General features: G+C 36.7%; 1 pseudogene across 1 annotated transcript; it reads left to right on the forward strand.

The window, feature by feature from the left end:
* The first annotated feature begins 181 nt into the window (after nucleotides 1-181).
* On the forward strand, nucleotides 182-337 carry LOC103069116 (60S ribosomal protein L39 pseudogene; annotated as a pseudogene). Its single transcript, XR_014368616.1, has one exon. The product of XR_014368616.1 is annotated as a 60S ribosomal protein L39 pseudogene (transcript).
* Nucleotides 338-20,978: the final 20,641 nt, after the last annotated feature.

The following is a 20,978-nucleotide window of genomic DNA, read 5'->3' on the forward strand; positions in this document are numbered from 1 at the left end:
CAGGAATATAACATTTTTCAATAAATGATACTTAAGATTATAGTATCTCTTTTTTGACAACTGTGTTACTCTACTGGCTTCTATTACATGTCAGTCAACTAAAATCTTCTTTCAAAAAATAAGTGTTTCTAGTCTTTTCTCTTGTCCGCCATCCTATGTGCGGTTGGATTTGCTCCTTGACATGTCTTCTCACAAGACTTTCAGGATCAAGCGATTCCTGTCCAAGAAACAAAAGCAGAATCGTCCCATTCCCCAGTGGATTCAAATAAAAACTGGTAATAAAATCAGGTACAACTCTAAGAGAAGACATTGGAGAAGAACCAAGCTGGGTCTATAAGGAGCTTCACATATGAAGTGGCACACACTTATGCTATCAAGGTCAACTGTATCTTACCGCATCAGAACATCATTAGTGTCTGGAACAGCTGCCTGTGTTTGATGCTCTCTCCTCTTTTCTTGATCCTTCCTCACCACTGCTTACCATGTAGCTCAGTAATAAATATGTGAACCTTTTGCTGGAAAAAAAATAATAAGTGTTTCTATAAAGTAATAACTTCCTCATACTTGAACAGTTGGGATTTGGGTGCGAGATTTAGCATTGGTCCCTAAGTTTTCTCTTACTAAACTCAAACCAACATTACAACCTATTAGATTCTTTTTGAGTCCAGATTTTGAAACCTGGCACATTAGTTATTTCTCTTAGCTCCACAGCATCTACAAACAATATACATGCCATCAGAATCCTCACTGAAGTCAGTAATAAAACTGTACAGTGGCATAGTGCTGAAGATAGACTTCTATGGCATACATCTAAAGTCCCACCTCCAAGCTAACAACAATTCATTAATAAGCACATTTTGCGTACAGTAGTTCATTTCAAGTTAACCCATACTATCAAGTTAATACCATGCTATCACACAGAGTGTAATTCTCCATTTCATCCATAAGGAGAGCATGAATACTTATCATAAGTAATCAATCTCTCCTTAGCCTCTAACTTTAATATCATGTGATTTCTCTCCTTGAAAGTCTTCCATAATATAAAAGGATCCTTGATATCCTGGCAGTTTTCCAGTTAAACACTTAAAAGGATGATATTTTTTAATAGGCTTCTTGGCTTTAAATCCAAGAAGTAGCTCAACACTCTTGATTTTCCTTCTAATGGATTAAATTCTACATTTAGTGTTAACAATTCATTGCTCCAATTTGCCCTTGAACTTTATATGAAAAACAGGTTTTGCAATTTAGAAAATGGGAATAGGAACATACATATCGATAATTACCTTAAATGTAAATGGACTAAATGCTCCCACCAAAAGACATAGATTGGCGGAATGGATACAAAAACAAGACCCATATATATGCTGTCTACAAGAGACCCACTTCAGACCTAGAGACACATACAGACTGAAAGTAAGGGGATGGAAAAAGATATTCCATGCAAATGGAAACCAAAAGAAAGCTGGAGTAGCAATTCTCATATCAGACAAAATAGACTTTAAAATAAGGACTATCAGAAGAGACAAAGAAGGACACTACATAATGATCAAGGGATTGATCCAAGAAGAAGATATAACAATTGGAAATATTTATGCACCCAACATAGGAGCACCTCAATACATAAGGCAAAAACTAGCAGCCATAAAAGGGGAAATCGACAGTAACACATTCATAGTAGAGGACTTCAACACCCCACTTTCACCAAAGGACAGATCATCCAAAACGAAAATAAATAAGGAAACACAAGCTTTAAATGATACATTAAACAATATGGACTTAATTGATATTTATAGGACACTCCATCCAAAAACAACAGAATACACATTTTTCTCAAGTGCTCATGGAACATTCTCCAGGATAGATCATATCTTGGGTCACAAATCAAGCCTTGGTAAATTTAAGAAAATTGAAATTGTATCAAGTATCTTTTCCGACCACAACGCCATGAGACTAGATATCAATTATAGGAAAAGAGCTGTAAAAAATACAAACACATGGAGGCTAAACAATACACTACTTAATAACGAAGTGATCACTGAAGAAATCAAAGAGGAAATTAAAAAATACCTAGAAACAAATGACAATGGAGATACAACGACCCAAAACCTATGGGATGCAGCAAAAGCAGTTCTAAGAGGGAAGTTTATAGCAATACAAGCCCACCTTAAGAAGCAGGAAACATCTCGAATAAACAACCTAACCTTGCACCTCAAGCAATTAGAGAAAGAAGAACAAAAAAACCCCAGAGTTAGCAGAAGGAAAGAAATCATAAAAATCAGATCAGAAATAAATGAAAAAGAAATGAAGGAAACAATAGCAAAGATCAATAAAACTAAAAGCTGGTTCTTTGAGAAGATAAACAAAATAGATAAACCATTAGCCAGACTCATCAAGAAAAAAAGGGAGAAGACTCAAATCAATAGAATCAGAAATGAAAAAGGAGAAGTAACAACTGACACTGCAGAAATAAAAAAAATCATGAGGGATTACTACAAGCAACTCTATGCCAATAAAATGGACAATCTGGAAGAAATGGACAAATTCTTAGAAATGCACAAACTGCCAAGACTGAATCAGGAAGAAATAGAAAATATGAACAGACCAATCACAAACACTGAAATTGAAACTGTGATTAAAAATCTTCCAACAAACAAAAGCCCAGGACCAGATGGCTTCACAGGCGAATTCTATCAAACATTTAGAGAAGAGCTAACACCTATTCTTCTCAAACTCTTCCAAAATATAGCAGAGGGAGGAACACTCCCAAACTCATTCTACGAGGCCACCATCACCTTGATACCAAAACCAGACAAGGATGTCACAAAGAAAGAAAACTACAGGCCAATATCACTGATGAACATAGATGCAAAAATCCTCAACAAAATACTAGCAAACAGAATCCAACAGCACATTAAAAGGATCATACACCATGATCAAGTGGGGTTTATTCCAGGAATGCAAGGATTCTTCAATATACGCAAATCTATCAATGTGATTAACCATATTAACAAATTGAAGGAGAAAAACCATATGATCATCTCAATAGATGCAGAGAAAGCTTTTGACAAAATTCAACACCCATTTATGATAAAAACCCTGCAGAAAGTAGGTGTAGAGGGAACTTTCCTCAATATAATAAAGGCCGTATATGACAAGCCCACAGCCAACATCATCCTCAATGGCGAAAAACTGAAAGCATTTCCACTAAGGTCAGGAACAAGACAAGGTTGCCCACTCTCACCACTCTTATTCAACATAGTTTTGGAAGTTTTAGCCACAGCAATCAGAGAAGAAAAGGAAATAAAAGGAATCCAAATCGGAAAAGAAGAAGTAAAGCTGTCACTGTTTGCAGATGACATGATACTATACATAGAGAATCCTAAAGATGCTACCAGAAAACTACTAGAGCTAATCAATGAATTTGGTAAAGTAGCAGGATACAAAATTAATGCACAGAAATCTCTGGCATTCCTATATACTAACGATGAAAAATCTGAAAGTGAAATCAAGAAAACACTCCCATTTACCATTGCAACAAAAAGAATAAAATATCTAGGAATAAACCTACCTAAGGAGACAAAAGACCTGTATGCAGAAAATTATAAGACACTGATGAAAGAAATTAAAGATGATACAAACAGATGGAGAGATATACCATGTTCTTGGATTGGAAGAATCAACATTGTGAAAATGACTCTACTCCCCAAAGCAATCTATAGATTCAATGCAATCCCTATCAAACTACCACTGGCATTTTTCACAGAACTAGAACAAAAAATTTCACAATTTGTATGGAAACACAAAAGACCCCGAATAGCCAAAGCAATCTTGAGAACAAAAAATGGAGCTGGAGGAATCAGGCTGCCTGACTTCAGACTATACTACAAAGCTACAGTAATCAAGACAGTATGGTACTGGCACAAAAACAGAAAGATAGATCAATGGAATAGGATAGAAAGCCCAGAGATAAACCCATGCACATATGGTCACCTTATCTTTGATAAAGGTGGCAGGAATATACAGTGGAGAAAGGACAGCCCCTTCAATAAGTGGTGCTGGGAAAACTGGACAGGTACATGTAAAAGTATGAGATTAGATCACTCCCTAACACCATACACAAAAATAAGCTCAAAATGGATTAAAGACCTAAATGTAAGGCCAGAAACTATCAAACTCTTAGAGGAAAACATAGGCAGAACACTCTATGACATAAATCACAGCAAGATCCTTCTTGACCCATCTCCTAGAGTAATGGAGATAAAAACAAAAATAAACAAATGGGACCTAATGAAACTTCAAAGCTTTTGCACAGCAAAGGAAACCATAAACAAGACCAAAAGACAACCCTCAGAATGGGAGAAAATATTTGCAAATGAATCAACTGACAAAGGATTAATCTCTAAAATTTACAGGCAGCTCATGCAGCTCAATAACAAAAAAATAAACAACCCAATCCAAAAATGGGCAGAAGACCTAAATAGACATTTCTCCAAAGAAGATATACACACTGCCAACAAACACATGAATGAATGCTCAACATCATTAATCACTAGAAAAATGCAAATCAAAACTACAATGAGATATCATCTCACACCAGTCAGAATGGCCATCATCAAAAAATCTAGAAACAATAAATGCTGGAGAGGGTGTGGAGAAAAGGGAACCCTCTTGCACTCCTGGTGGGAATGTTAATTGGTTCAGCCACTATGGAGAACAGTACGGAGGTTCCTTAAAAAACTAAAAATAGAGTTACCATCTGATCCAGCAATCCCACTACTGGGCATATACCCTGAGGAAACCAAAATTCAAAAAGAGTCATGTACCAAAATGTTCATTGCAGCTCTATTTACAATAGCCCGGAGATGGAAACAACCTAAGTGCCCATCGTCGGATGAATGGATAAAGAAGATGTGGCACATATATACGATGGAATATTACTCAGCCATAAAAAGAAATGAAATTGAGCTATTTGTAATGAGGTGGATAGACCTAGAGTCTGTCATACAGAGTGAAGTAAGTCAGAAAGAGAAGGACAAATACCGTATGCTAACACATGTATATGGAATTTAAGAAAAAAAAAGTGTCATGAAGAACCTAGGGGTAAAACAGGAATAAAGACACAGACCTACTGGAGAACAGACTTGAGGATATGGGGAGGGGGAAGTGCCATCTGTGATAGGGCGAGAGAGAGACATGGACATATATATACTAACAAACGTAAGGTAGATAGCCAGTGGGAAGCAGCCGCATGGCACAGGGATACCGGCTCGGTTCTTTGTGGCTGCCTGGAGGGGTGGGATAGGGAGGGTGGGAGGGAGGGAGACAAAGAGGGAAGAGATATGGGAACATATGTATATGTATAACTGATTCACTCTGTTATAAAGCAGAAACTAACACACCATTGTAAAGCAATTATACCCCAATAAAGATGTTTAAAAAAAAAAAAAGAAAAACAGGTTTTGGTAGTAAATAGTATTGCCCAAATCAGCTCCAAAAAATAACTTCTAAAATATGTTACAGAGTCATCAGAAACAAAGCCTTTACACCTTCTCTCTATATACTATATATCTATTTTCTATACCTTTGAGACACTAGACAATACAAAAGTAATTTTTGAATTAACATAGGAAAATAAACTGAGGGAAGATCATTTTAGCACTGGAGGAAAGATCCAAGAATCATTAACTGCAAAAATGATCTCCAAGTGAAGCAAGATAAAGTGGAAAATTCTGGGGACTTCCCTGGTGGTCCAGTGGTAAAGCATCCACCTTCCAACACAAGGGATGCGGGTTCCATCCCTGGTCGGGGAACTAAGATCCCACGTGCCGTGGGGCAACTAAGCCCACACCTCACAGCTACTGAGCTCCCACTCCTCAACGAGAGAGCCCATGTGCCTCATCAAAGATCCTGCGTGCTGCAGACACAGCCAAAAAAAAAAGTGGAAAATTCGTTGTGTATTTATAAATAGTATAATAAATATATAATTGTTACCAATTAATTTTAAACATCCTAGAAGCCCCAAAACATCCTATAGTCATTCAAAGTTCCACAAATCCATTGTACATAAAGTTACTCACAAAGATTAAAGAGGGGGTTTTTCTATGACAAATGCAAGCTAAAGCCCTACTAGATCTATTGGTAATCTATTTCTCCCCCGGAAGGGGAGATCCTTCCTGGCTGGGTTGGTCTGGACCTCCCAAAACACCTGTAGAGCACTCTCCTTCCAGTTCCAGAAAAGCAAATGTAACTTATTGAGAATCATTATCAAAAAAATTTTAAAGATATGCTTAATAATGGTAAGAAGTAAACAAGCAGTTACATTTGGATTTGTAATGTTTTATTTCTTGAATAAAGTAGTAGTATATGGGTGTTTGTTATATTATTCTTTACAACTTATATATTCATAATAAATTAAAGATAATTGAGTCAGTTTCAAAGAAAGACCAATTAGCACTCCAAACAGTGCATGCCTATCCCTTCCCTTTCAGAATCTTAACCCTGGATCTATTTTGTAGATTAAGAATTAAATGATGGCCTCACATTTTGCATATTATTACAGGTTAAGCAAATGCTTAGAATTAAGGGCAGAATTAAGAATACTAAACTTTATTTCCCAAATTAATTTCTAATCTTTAAAAGTTTATATAAATGCATTTTAATGATTATACATTTGTGTAAACTATTTTGTGTTCCTCTTTGTCACTTGTATATTTTATACACCAATTTCCAAAAATTGATATAGAACATGTGTTAACCTTTGAAGTAGTTATGTAATATTCCATAATGTCGATATACTATGGTTTGTTACAAAGTCTCTACTATCCCATTTGGAGTTATTTCATTTACTATTATAGGCATACGTGGGAGATATCGCAGGTTTGGTCCCAGACCACTGCAATAAAGTGAATATTGCAATAAAGTGAGTCATATGAATGTTTTGGTTTCCCAGTGCATGTAAAAGTTATGTTTATACTATACTTTAGTCTATTTAGTGTGCAATAACATTATGTCTAAAAAAAAAAAAAGTACTAACCTTAACTTAAAAGTACTTTAGGGACTTCCTGGTGGTCCAGTGGTTAAGATGAGCATGGGTTTAATCCCTGGTCAGGGAACTAAGATCCCACATGCCATGTGGTGAAGCCAGAAAAAATTTTTTTTAAAAAGTACTTTATGCTAAAAAAAAAAATACTAAACATCATTTGAGCCTTCAGCAAGTTGTAGTTTTGCTGGTAGAGAGTTTGAAATAGTCAAAGAATTATCAAAATGTGACACAAAGACATAATATGAGCAAACATTGTTGGCACCAATAGACTTGCTCAAATGCAGGGTTACCACAAACCCTTAATTTGTAGAAAACACAAGCAAAGTGTAATAAAACAAGGCATGCCTATATATCAAAAATTACTTTTCAAAAAATGTATGTTGCCAACCTAATATGTATTTAATATGTTGTACCCTTGGTGCTAAGATACAGCTGACCATGACTAACCTGTCCCTGCCTTCCCAGAGATTATACCCTAGTGGAGAAGACAGATGAGAAAAATAAATAAAACAATCACAGTTTGCAGTAAATGCAATGAAGCAGATAAACAAAGTACAGTCGGCCCTCCACATCCACAGGTTCCACATCCGCAATCCGCAGACCCATTTTATATAAATCCCATTTCATATAAGGGACTTGAGCATCCACAGATTTTGGTATCCCCAGGGGGTCCTGGAACCAATCCCCCACGGATACCAGAGGACAACTGTAGTGTGACAGAGAGCATCTGGGGTAGGGTTGATGTAGCCTACTTTAGAAGACATCTGGAAAGGGCTCTCTGAAGAGGTAACATCTAAGCTGAAACAGGAGCAAGTGAGAAGAAGCCTGAACTAGCTTTCTATGCTGCTATAACAAATGATCATAAATTGAGTGGCTTAAAACAACACAAATGAATTATCTCACAGTTCTTTAAGTCAGAAGTCTGGGTAAACTAATTCCTCTGCTCTGATTTCACAATGTCGAAACCTAGGTGTCAGCCAGCCTGAGTCTTAACTTATCTTGAGGCTCTGGTAGAGAATCTACTGCCAAGTTCATTCAAGTTGTTGGTTGAATTCAGTCCCTTGCACTTTTAAAGCTGAGGTCCCCATTCCCTTGCCTGCTCTCAGCTGAAGTTTGTTCTCAGCTTCTAGATGCTGACAACACTCCCTGACTAGTGGCCCCCTTGATCTTCAAAGTTAGCAACAGTGGGTCAAGTCCTTCTCAAGCTTCAAATGTCTCTAACCTGGGCTTTTGCCATATCTCTCCTGCTTCCAGCTAGGGAAAGTTCTCTGCTTTTAGGGACTCATGTGATTCCATTGGGCCCAGCCAGATAATTGAGGATAATCTCCCCATTGTAAGGCCAATACCTTTAATCACATTTGAAAGTCTCTTTTGTTATGTAATGGGTAACAGATTCCAGGTGCTAGGGACTAGGGCATGAACATTTTTGAGGGGACATTATTCTGCCTTCCACAGACTCAGACAAACACTATCCCAAGAAGAAAGGAAACAGCAAGTATAAGGCCTAAGATAGGAAAGAGCTTGGCCTGCCCAGGACAATAGCGAAAAACAAACAAACAAAAAGAACCCTGGAGCTACAGCAAAATGATGAAGGGGAAAACCATAGTAATGACACCATGCACTTCTTTATATTGATAAGAGTAACTTTTTTCCCATTTAAATTGTACAAGTGTAAAATCTATTTTGAATTTTTCAATCAATCTTAGTCATTCTAAAGCTAACAGTAGAGCATTAAGCCTCCTAACTTCTAGTCTCTTTCACTTCCCACAAAACCAAGTCATCAATAGTATTTTTTTCACATCTGTATGGAGAAATTTCTTCTGACATTTTTTAACCCTAAACATTTTGGTTCTTGCATACAGAATTTCTTCAAGTATTGATCTGCCTCCAATCATGGCATATATAAAATTTATATGTAGATATCAGGAGGCAAAAACTAAATTTAAAAAGAATTCAAACTATGAGAAAGAAATTTCATCCTCAACTCTTTTAAAAATTAAAACAAACAAAAAACTGAATTATCTTTCTTTCCCAATGGCTTTCCACATAGACTTTCAGGGTAGTGTTTTGTGGTTAAATGTTTATAAGGAGAATTGCACCTGTGTTGTAGTCTGTTTTTAAATAAACTTGCACCTGCTGTGGCTTTTCATAGAATTGCTATTTGGGATACTACATATTAGTCATTTGACCATTATACAGAGCTCTTCCCTCTCACCACACTACCTTCTGGGCTGGTCCTAATTTACAAACAGCCTATCTCCAAAAATTCATTTGAAAAACACGGTTTAGGTTTCACGGTAATTTTTGAGACACAATAATAAACAAGGTTTCCAGGAAACCCCTCAAACAACAATATACTCCTTCCAATCCATTAACTCCAGTGGTCTGGTCCCTTGCTGCTTTAAGGCAATTCTAATTTATTTTCAAGGGAGGCCTCTGCTCTAGTCAAATATGTCTGCTTTCCTTTTCCTATATATGATTTGCTAACTCCTGTTTCAGAATCTTTTTTACTCTGTTATTTCCTCACCATAAATTTCATTTTACTTCCTGCCAATCTTTGTCAAAAATCCTAAAATTTTTTAAACTTATTTTAGTAAGTCTTCCCTGCTTCATGTCATCCCATTCTGTTCACTCCATTACTCTGTTTCTTCATTGCTAATAAATTCATCTTATATCTCTTTATATCATTTTACACAAGTTGGCATATTACTTTCCATTTTTATCACTCTTCTTCATATGTGTACAATTTATCTCATACTAAATTAACACTTTCTAGGAACTTCCCCGGTGGTGCAGTGGTTAAGACTCTGTGTTCCCAATGCAGGGTGTCCGGGTTCAATCCCTGGTCAGGGAACTAGATCCCACATGCATGCTGCAACTAAGAGTTCGCATGCCACAACTAAGGAGCCCGTCTGCCACAAGTAAGGCGCCTACGTGCCGTAAGTAAGGAGCCAGCAAGCCGCAACTAAGACCCAGTGCAACCAAATAAATAAATAAATATTTTAAAAATAAAATAAAATAAAATAAAAACTAAATGAACACTTTCTAATAAAAAACAAAGGAAATTATAAAGACTCAGTTAGGAAAATGGTTAACAAAATAAAATTTGTCTTATTCCTAACTCTTTTACCAATTGTAAAAACTCTTTTACTCAGTTTTTACATCATATTTAAGTGCCATACTAAGTCTGTTTTCCCCAATAACAAGGAGAAAGCATAAATCCATAGTGAGGAATATCCAAAGAAATTTTTTTAAATATCTGATGCATTCTTTCAAGACTATTATACAATTCTTCTGTATTTCTCTTAGAGTTTCAAATAAGTTGCTTTGGCCCAAAATATGTGCAATAATTGATTATTCCTGGCTAATTTTTTTATAGCACCAATGTTTATTACAGCAGCAATAGGAAATTAATATAGCTATCTTTTTGGCTGATAATTTCCTCATATAATTGGAGGCAACCACATATTTTTATTTTAAAAATTTAAAAATAAATTTTAAATTTATTTTCTCTTTATGATACTGAAATAAAGTTGCCATTATAGCAAATGTGTATATGTGGTCTGCAAGACCAATGCTGCTTACCTGGCCCTTAATTCAAATGATATTCATTCATTTTTTCTTTCTCTCAAGTATCTATTGGCATCAACTCTATGTGGCAGGGATACAAGTGAACAAAACAGGTAAGACCCTTGATCAAATGGGTTTACATGATGACAAGTACAAAGTGCGATAGGAGCACAGATGTTGGGAGAGAGGTAGGCAGGGTCAAGGAAAGGTTCCCAGAGGAAGCAATATCTATGCTGAGATTGAAAGATGAGTAGAAGTAGGGCAAAAATGGGAGGACTATGGTCTAGGAATAAATAAAACATTGACAATTTGGAGTTGAGAGAAAACATGACTATTGAAGGAAATGAAAGTTCAGTACGGCAGTATGAGTCCAGAGACCATATATTTCATATGTTTCAACACACTTACCCTTAAGCTCCTAATACAGTGCTGTGTGCTATGCAAAATTAAAATAGTTTACATGGATGTAAACTTAGCATTATTGTATGATATGGTTGTAGAGTAATGATTTTGTATAGATAACTATATTATACTTGATTATTAAATATCTTCATTCTATTCAGCTCTTTAGCAACATGAAACAAATTTTCAAATATAACATCACAATATTATCAGTGATTTATACTTATATGAAAGGAAACAAGTAATGTATTCACTGTTACTTTAAATATTGCATAATAGAACATTAATTGTACAGTTAGTAATCACAACGTGAAGTAATGCTCTGATACAGCAATCAGTGTAAACAAAAATAAGTTGAAGTAAACAAAGTAATTTATAGTGAATAAACAATTTTACCAAAATCATAGAAGGAAAAAAACACAGAATAAACCTGCCCAAAAATAATCAATGAAGGAACAATAGATCAATCTCTGAATGATATCCTCAAATTATACTTTATGACTATAGTTGCCTGTACTCTGAACAAATCTACTCAATTCATGCTTTCCCAGGCCCTAAAATAAAACTGGAGAGATGCAATATGGCTGATGCCTCCTGATTCTCCTATTTTTCTGCCATTATATTGGCTGAAATTGATACCATATCTCTGAGTAATCTTAGTCTATAAATCTGAGGGTTCAAGTTTTTTCAGTACGTATTGAAACAGAAATGCATATGTCTCTGGGCATAAGTTTTTCATTGTGATAAAATGTAGACTAAGAGACAGTATAATAAAGTAGTTAAAAAAAATAACTTCAGATTGAGACAGGCTTGGGTTTAACAACCAGTTATATAACCTCAGGCAAATTACTTCACATCCCTGAGCCTCATCTGTGAAAAGAGGATAATAATGGCACCCTTATCATAGATATATTGTGAGAATTAAATATAATATACTTAAGACACCTAGTAGAATGCCTGATACGTAATTAGTATCTCCCCAAATATTCAATGTTATTGACAACAGCAAGTGGAGAAAGCCCAGACAGGGACTAAAACTTCTAAACATGATAAAAATGTGAGATGAGCACACATGAAAGCTTTATTCAGATGTATTTTTTGTTTTTTGTTGTTTTTAGTAATTTTTCATGGCTTAGTTTTACAGGGTAAGTTTAGATGTCTTAAAATTGAATAGGTTTAAAATTACATACTTATTTGCATGTAGCTCATTTATTAATCCAAACCTTTTAAATTTCACACTTGATGACAGTCTTATAACTGTAGTGGCAGGCAGGTAGTATATCCCTTCTGTTCGACTAATTCATGCACGCTAGCTACTTACATAAAAACAACTCCAAACCATATTTTGTTTTTTAGTTAAATAGCAAATATAGTCTCATGTTCCAACTAAATGTGGAAGACACCCAAATCTCTTGCTCTAGTTCATATTCTCCCCCCAAGCTTCAGAAACATATATCCTACTGTCTAGAAGAGATTAGACACTTAAACCCCTTCACAGACACCTCAAAGGCACAATGTCCAAAACTTATTTTTCTGTTTCCTCACCCCTGCTAACCTCTTTCCTCCTGAGTTTTCTTAGTGGAGGGTACCATCATCCACTCAGTTGTCCAAGAAAACCTGTGAGTCACTTTAACTCCTCACCTCCTCATCCTTAATGAGACACTGAGTCCTGTAATACCATCTCTTAAATAGCTGTTAATCTGTGTACTTCTTATATTTGTGTTCGCAGGGCCCTAGTTTAGACACTAAAATTCTTCACCCAGATGACTGTAACAGCCTCACACTAACTTCCTCTCTATAATCTTACCTCTTCCCGTCAATCCTCTAATCTTGTCCTGTTTAAAACCCCCCAACGGTTCCCCTTTGCTCCTAGCATAAAGTCTAAGTTATCTCTTAATATCAAAAATAGATATAGATCAACGTCACATTTTCAGACTCATTAAATTCTTAAGTTATTTTTACTAACTTCTAATACCTTATTGAAATTTAAGAGAACTCAATTTAACTCTCATTATTTGATTAGCTATTTATCGGTACTTACTATGTAACTGTATCAGATATTATAAAGGTTACAGAGATGAATGGTGATATATATCTGGCAGAAAATATAAAACAAGTATATAAATAGTCTCAACACAATGGAGAAGATGTCTTAAAATCCCAAAATAGGACCTACGTACACATTTTTCCAAAGAATACATACAGATGGCCAACAGGCATATGAAAAGATTCTCAACATCGCTAATTACTAGAGAAATGCAAATCAAAACCACAATTAGGTGTCACCTCACACCAGTCAGAATGGCTACCATCAAAAAGTTTACAAATAAATGCTGGAGAGGGTGTGGAGAAAAGAGAACACTGTAGGTAGGAATGTAAATTGGTGTAGCCACCATGGAAAACAGCATGGAGGTTCCTAAAAAGACTAAAAATAGAGCTACCATTTGATCCAGCAATCCCACTCCTGGGTATATACCCAGAAAAGATGAACACTCTAATTTGAAAAGATACATGCACCCCAATGTTCATACCAGCACTACTTAACAATAGCCAAGACACAGAAACAACCCAAGTGCCCATCAGCAGACAACTGGCTTAAGAAGATGTGGTGTGGGGTGGTGTGGTGTGGTGTGTGTGTGTGTGTGTGTGTGTGTGTGTGTGTGTGTGTGTGTGTAGACACACCCCACAGTGGAATATTATGCAGCCATAAAAAAGAATGAAATATTGCCATTTGCAGCAACATGGATGGACCTAGAGAATGTTACATAGTGAAGTGAGTCAGAGACATACAAATACTATATGACATCACTTGTATGTAGAATCTAAAAAATAATACAAGTGAATCTATATACAAAACAGAAACAGACTCACAGACATAGAAAGCAAGCTTATGGTTACCAAAGGGGAGAGGGAGAGAGGGACAAATTAGTAGTATGGGATTAACAGATACAAACGACTATAAATAAAAGAGATAAGCAATAAGGATTTACTGCATGGTACAGGGAATTATATTCAATATCTTGTACTAACATATAATGGAATATAACCTGAAAAAAATAACTGAATCACTTTGCTGTATACATGAAACTAACACAATAATGTAAGTCAACTACACTTCCATTTTAAAAAAAATCCTAACATAGGAAGAGTTAAAGGGCTATTAGATGCCAAAGGAAGGAAGCATATCAGAGAATACAGCCTTGAGAAGATATGATTTTAGCTGGGCCTTGAAGGCCATCTAAGAATTGAGATGTGGGGCAGCATAAGCAAAGGCCAAGGGAAGGAAATCTTAAAAAGAGAGAAAGAACAATGTGCATTTTAGTTTAACTACAATGTAGAGTTCCTCAATGAAAGTAGTAGGACAGCAGCTAGAAAAATAAGTTGGGGCCAGATATAGGCAGGCCATGAATATTAGGATAAGAGGGCTTTATACTGTAGAGAATGAGGGCTGACTAAAGAGAAAAAAATTACATGAACTGTGTTTCAAAAGACCTTCACCATCAAAGTACAATTATCACTGAATCAACAGTTATATGTATAATTATATCTACAAGGTTCCTCATGACAAGAAAAAACAAAAAGCGGTTAAAATAATGTTTAGAAAATAATTGTGCAGTATTTAGTTGGATTAGAGTTTGGAAGAGAAAGTAGTGTCACAATTTCATTAAATTCTTCATTTTGTAATTAAAACTACCAAACCTAGTCATTTTTAATTAAAAGCTTACAAGGGTTCATATGCTTATCTCATATTTCAGTATAAGTTCTATATTTTACTTCCAAATCATGTTTAGGATTTTTGTGTCTTTAAATAGATACAGACCCTAGTTGCAAAAAGAATCTATAACTTACTGGTTTCAGAGTAAGTGGTTTCTGACAGAAATGAAAGCAGATGGCAACTATGCTTCATCTTTTCTATTTTCTTTCTTACACCTAAAAATAATCTTTCTTTTTTTGTACCTAAAAGTAGTTCAAGGAGTTTCTGTGAGGTATATTAAATTATCTAAATAGGTTGATCACTTTTAACACCAAGAATACATCTTCCCATGGGCTTCCCTGGTGGTGCCGTGGTTGAGAGTCTGCCTGCCGATGCAGGGGACGCGGGTTCGTGCCCCGGTCCGGGAAGATCCCACATACCTCAGAGCGGCCGGGTCCGTGAACCATGGCCGGTGGGCCTGCATGTCCGGAGCCTGTGCTCCGCAACGGGAGAGGCCACAACAGTGAGAGGCCCGCGTACCGCAAAAAAGAATACATCTTCCCATTATTACTCTCATATCAAATTATTTTAACCATGGCCGGTCCTGCATGTCCGGAGCCTGTGCTCCGCAACGGGAGAGGCCACAACAGTGAGAGGCCCGCGGACCGCAAAAAAGAATACATCTTCCCATTATTACTCTCATATCAAATTATTTTAACTATTATTACTTCTTCTGAGCATTAAAAAAAAAAAAAAAACAACTACTTCTTTGACAAATTCAGTCATCATAACCTAGTCTGTGACACTGGGATGAAAGGCAAATACACATTTAATTATTAGCTTAAGTTCACAAAAGCCATATATCAAGTATTTCAGTTTTTAAATGTTACTTAAAAAAAAAACAAAAAACAAACCTGTGCTGATGACCAGAGCAGTACAAAAGACATTGCAATTCATCATTAAAGGCTACTATTTTGTATGCTGACACTGCGTTTAGAAACATATTTTCTCAAATACTGACCTAGATTCTAGGGATTTAAAAAATAACAGCTTGGATCCAGCCTTAATGGGGCTTATACACTTAATGGAGGGAAAGCAGTAAGTATAAATAGAGATCTGAAGCATGGAAATGCAAAAGAGGAAGTTCTTCATCCTGTCTGAGGAGACAAGGAAAGGCTTTTAAGGTGACATTTAAAATTAGTCTTGGAATTCCCTGGTGGTCCAATGGTTAAGACTCCGAGGTTCCAATTCAGGGGACACGGGATGGATCCCTGTTCAGGAAATTAAGCTCCCACATGGCCCCAAAAAAAAAACTAGCCTTAAATGACGAGTAAGAATTCTCTAGAAAGCATAGAAGAAAACAACATGTGTAAAGGAAAGGCAGCAAGAAAAAGCATAGCCTGTACCAGGTTAAGGAGGAACCTGGTAGATACAATTATTTTTATATTAATTATTGATACAATGATAACCGTAGTTTTGATGGTGAAGCTTTTTGAAACACAACCCACATAAATTTTTTTTCTAGTCAGCCCTCAGCTGCTATACAATAAAGGCTTTAGCTCTTAGCCTAATATTTACATCTATTGTACATACGTTCTGTACATATACAAGGCTATGCCGTACATAGTAGCAGTGAGAGTGTGGTAGGAGGTAAAGCTTAAGCTGTATGCAGGAGTCAGGTCATAAGGAATATAAACTTGATCCTATAGATGCTGGGAAGCTTTTAAAGGACTTTAAGTTAAGAGACGTATATGGCCATTTTTTGTCTGCTTATTTGTTTTGTTTTTTGTTTTGTTTTCCTTATTGTTAATTGAACCTCAGATGCAAACAGTTAATCATTCTCCTCAGTTCCTGGCACATTATCATTATTGGTCCATGGAAAGTATTGATACCTCTCCTATTTCCTCTAATCTCCAAGCCTCATCCCATTCTTTGCTCCTCCATAAGCAATTGTTCTTTTGTATTTAATGCACATTATTTTGTTTATACGTTCTTACAAAATGTGTGCTGTTGTATTGTTGCACACATTGTATTACATATCTCGTTTTTTTTACTTTTGTTCTTAAGCACATTGCTTTTAAGATCCATTCATGTTGATATGTAGATATATAATCCACTTTCCAATGATTGTATAGTTAAGATGGCCATATACTTTATCATCTAAATCATAAAAGTAAAAGGTTGCTATTAATAATTACACTAGAATAACAAGTTCAACAAGACTGTACTAAGCAAACTAAGCTGTATGGTCACTTTATGCTCCTAAATTCCATGCTGTTCACCCATGACATTTATTGATCTGCTCTTCCAGGGATGGACATCCAGGTTGCCTCCAACACCCCGCTATCAATAATAGCTTTTCAAACAGCCTCATACAGGTCCCATTATGGACCTGTGTGAGAATTTAACCAAAAAGATGTCTGTAGTGATTTGCAACTTTTTTACATAAGGAATTATGAGAACACTGAAAAGATGAGCAAAGAAACAGAGAAGGAAATCGCAAAGCAACGTTTGGGGAATAAAGAGTGGTAGAGCATTTAAGTTAGAATGGAAGATTTTAGTAGGGAGGTAATGAAAGGTATGGCGAGAAAGGTTGTTTTGAGGCAAAACTGTGGAAAGGCCATGTATGTTGTGAAGTTTATCTTGACAGTAATGGAGAGTCACTGAAGCATTTTGAGCAAGGGTGTGGGATGAGGGAAATGGTATTCTAGGAAGATTTATCTGATGATGCTGAATTAAATGTACAGCAGAGACTGGAAATGAAAAGACTTATTAAGGGAAGATTTGAAAGCCAATATAGTACAGTAGTTAGCTATAGTATAGTGTGAATTCCAAAGCCAGACTGTCTGGGTTCAAATCTAGTTCTACCATTTACCAGTCTTAAGACCTCGTTTAAACTCCATGTGCCTCAGTTTCCTAAATTAGAGATTATCATAGTACTTCCTCATAGGGTTAAATGTCAAGAGCTTATAACAGTACTGGAACAAAATAACTACTCTCAATGTTAGCTGTTATTATTGCTGCAAGTCCAGAAGAAACTGAGATCAGTTTAAGCTAATCTGGTGGTAGAATATCTTAAACAACCTGAATTCATGCCCTGAAGAAAGTACCCTAATATCACCTAGTGTGTCATTCATAAACCCCTACCTCTACAGTAAGAAAATCCTACAAGAGGCTTAGAATAAGGCAAAAAGGGTATTCTAAAAAAAAAAAAAGAAGAAGAAGAAAGAAAAGAAACCTGTTGGCTCTCATTATGTGTAGTGTGCTAACTCCTGAGCAGGCATCACAATAATGTAATAAAGATTCAAGTTGATAATACATTATAGTTGCCACAAAAATAATGGCTAAATAATATTTAATATTTGTGCATTTTCTCTGGGGACTCTTTTTCTTTTTAATTGACATAGGCTTATGATATAACAAAGCATTAATCTGTCTTTCCAGCAATAAAATTTTTTTTTCTTTTTTTTTTGGCGGTGCGGCATGCCGGATCTTAGTTCCCCAAACAGGGATCAAACCCGCACCCCCTGCAGTGGAAGTGATCAGTCCCAACCACTGGACCACCAGGTAAGTCACAGCAATACAAATTTTTAAGAAAACAATTTCCTCAACAAATGGCAAATAATTCCAAGATTAGGCTATGGAAGATTAGACTATGGGAGCTGCTAGAATGGAAGAGCTAACTTCTGAACTGTTCATCAAAAAGATCTGAGAATGTTAGAATACAACACTCTCTGAATATGCACTGGTTATTGCAACTTTATTTTAAATAGTTAGGAAATGTAATGTATAGTATAAACCAAATAATATTAGAGGAATGTGATCATTCCATTAAAAATATCCAAAATATTTTTCTACCTTCTCTATAACAGTATACGCATTTTGTTAAGTATGACTACAAATTCTCAAATAATTAGCAATAAAAATGAACAGAAAAATTGAGATTTACGTGCCTAAGTAAAACTTGATGCTTACATATAATGTAAATTTAATACATTTAAAGCATGGATCTAATCACAGTCCCAGCTTAAATGCAACATTCTTTAAGCAACATTTCCAGAACAAAATCCAGAGACGATCTCTCACCTCTGATCTCTCACAACGCTGGGTTTACCTCACACACTGCCTTGTATTTTAGTATAATCTGTATGCAGGTCTTTTCTACCTGATTAGAAGAGACTGTGGCTAATTCACCTTTACATCTACTACAGCATGTAGCATTCTGCTACAATTAATAAGCAGTTAACATTTGAATGACAAAACCTATTAAAATTTACATTCAAAAATGAATTCTGGGCTTACCATCAGAACATAAGACTTTTACCCACACCTTTTTTATTCTTTAAATTGTATTTCCTAAAATCTTGTAAAGGTTTTTTAATGCTTAAGATAACTTTTAACACTTTAAAAATATTTAGTTCAAAATACCATTTTTCTAAAAAATTGTACTATTTTTCATAACCTAATGACACTGCACTTTCTGCAAAGAACTTGTATGTCGCCATTAATTTTAGCAACTTATCAAAAGTTCAGCTTTCAACTACCCACATCTGAAGGTGTCATAATACCTAACATATATAATGAATATGAACCTATCATATGTAATGTCTGAAAACTTAATTACTTTAAGATTGCAGGGCAGTCCTTTCACACTTCTAGTCCTAGAAATACTTCTAAAGACAAATGTGACTGATTTTTCCCTTATTACTACCCTCTTCTTCAAACACTTTCATCTGAGCTCTTGGTTTCTTTCATCCACCCAGCTTAGCCTATGCTCTGGAAAAGGTCTGAAACTCATTCACATTGAATTAGCAAAGGACTGATAACAGCTGAATGTGAGGGCCTGGTGTGGGAGCCCTATCCCAGGTTTCTGTGCTCGATTTGTTAATGTAACCTTCCCAAGTCTTTGTTTCCACATGTATACAATGAAGATACTGGAATTGGAATTCATTATTCCTAAAATCCATTCCAGCTCAGGTTATCTCCCTTAAGGATGTTCACAGCCTTATGCATTATTCATTCACTCCGTTTATGGAGCACCTGAAATAGATAATCAAATACTGCAATTTCAATACTTACTCATTAAACAAATCTTCATTGAACACTTACTCTGTGCCAGACACTGTATTGCGTGCTTGCAATATCATAGTTCGTTGAGGTCTACTAGGTGATACAGAAGAACTGAGGAAAAGACTAAGGGAATTAAAGACGAGATCAAAGAGGTGATGCTTAGACCGTCTCTTCAATACAGCAGAAATTTCCCATATTTGGGCGGGAGTACTCAACACTTTAGTGTTTAGTAAAGGGGGATGGATGGCGTGTACAAAAAGCGATGTAAAAAGGCAGGTTGAGTATTTTCAGCAGCTGAAGGCTGGGTAACACAGGACAAGTGTTCCCTGTACTCACCCCAATTATAATCTGGCACGTTTTGCATGATGACTTGATTAACACGTGCCCCCAGCTAGACCACAAGTTCCACCACTGCAGGAACAGCGTCTGCTTTCGCCCACCACTGTTCTCCCAAAGTCTAGCACGCTGCCCTGTGCTTATTGTTGAAGAATTCATGAAGCGTCCGCCCTTGAGAGTTAAAATGTGCCATTTCCAAAATATCTTCAAGAATGAACCTCTTCCACTAAAAGGCAGAGAAATTGCGGTGCCTTCTGCAGCCTACTTGAGCTCCTCGGAAAGAGGCAAACTCTAAAGCGCGGCTCTGCCTTCCCACCGTCACCCCTCAGAAACTCCTCAGGGACACAAATCCCATGAAGTTACCGAGCCCTGCGGAAAGGGAGCTGGAGGCGGGCTACCACCCGCCCGGCGGCCCGGCCTGCGCTTTCCCGGACGCCCGATTCCAGAGCGCAGTGGCGCCGCGCCGCCTCAGGTTACGGGGCCCAGAAATGTCATATTTGGACGTTGCGGAGACAAAAATAACCTGATTAACTTCCAGACGGATAGGCAGAGAAAATAAAACAATTACAGTAAACAATGAAATCTTCTACACTTGGACTCAGCTCCAGGCCGGTGACAACCGGTACGGGCGCAGGACAACTCATCGCACCGCCCCGGGACCTCTCCTAGGCGTGGAGGTAAAGCGCCCTCCAATGGTCACCGCGACATCACCTCGCGGTTCACCAGGCCCATCCCCCTAGCGACGCCCAGGCTCGCGAGAGTAAGAACTGGGTTAAAGGGCTCTACGGAACTGAACTTCTTATACCTATTGTTCCTACACGGAAAGGCCTGAAGGACCAACCGGAAGTCCTGGTTCAAACGCCA

Source organism: Lipotes vexillifer, unplaced genomic scaffold (assembly GCF_000442215.2).
Source record: "Lipotes vexillifer unplaced genomic scaffold, Lipotes_vexillifer_v1.1 scaffold933, whole genome shotgun sequence".
Classification (NCBI taxonomy): Eukaryota; Metazoa; Chordata; class Mammalia; order Artiodactyla; family Lipotidae; genus Lipotes; species Lipotes vexillifer.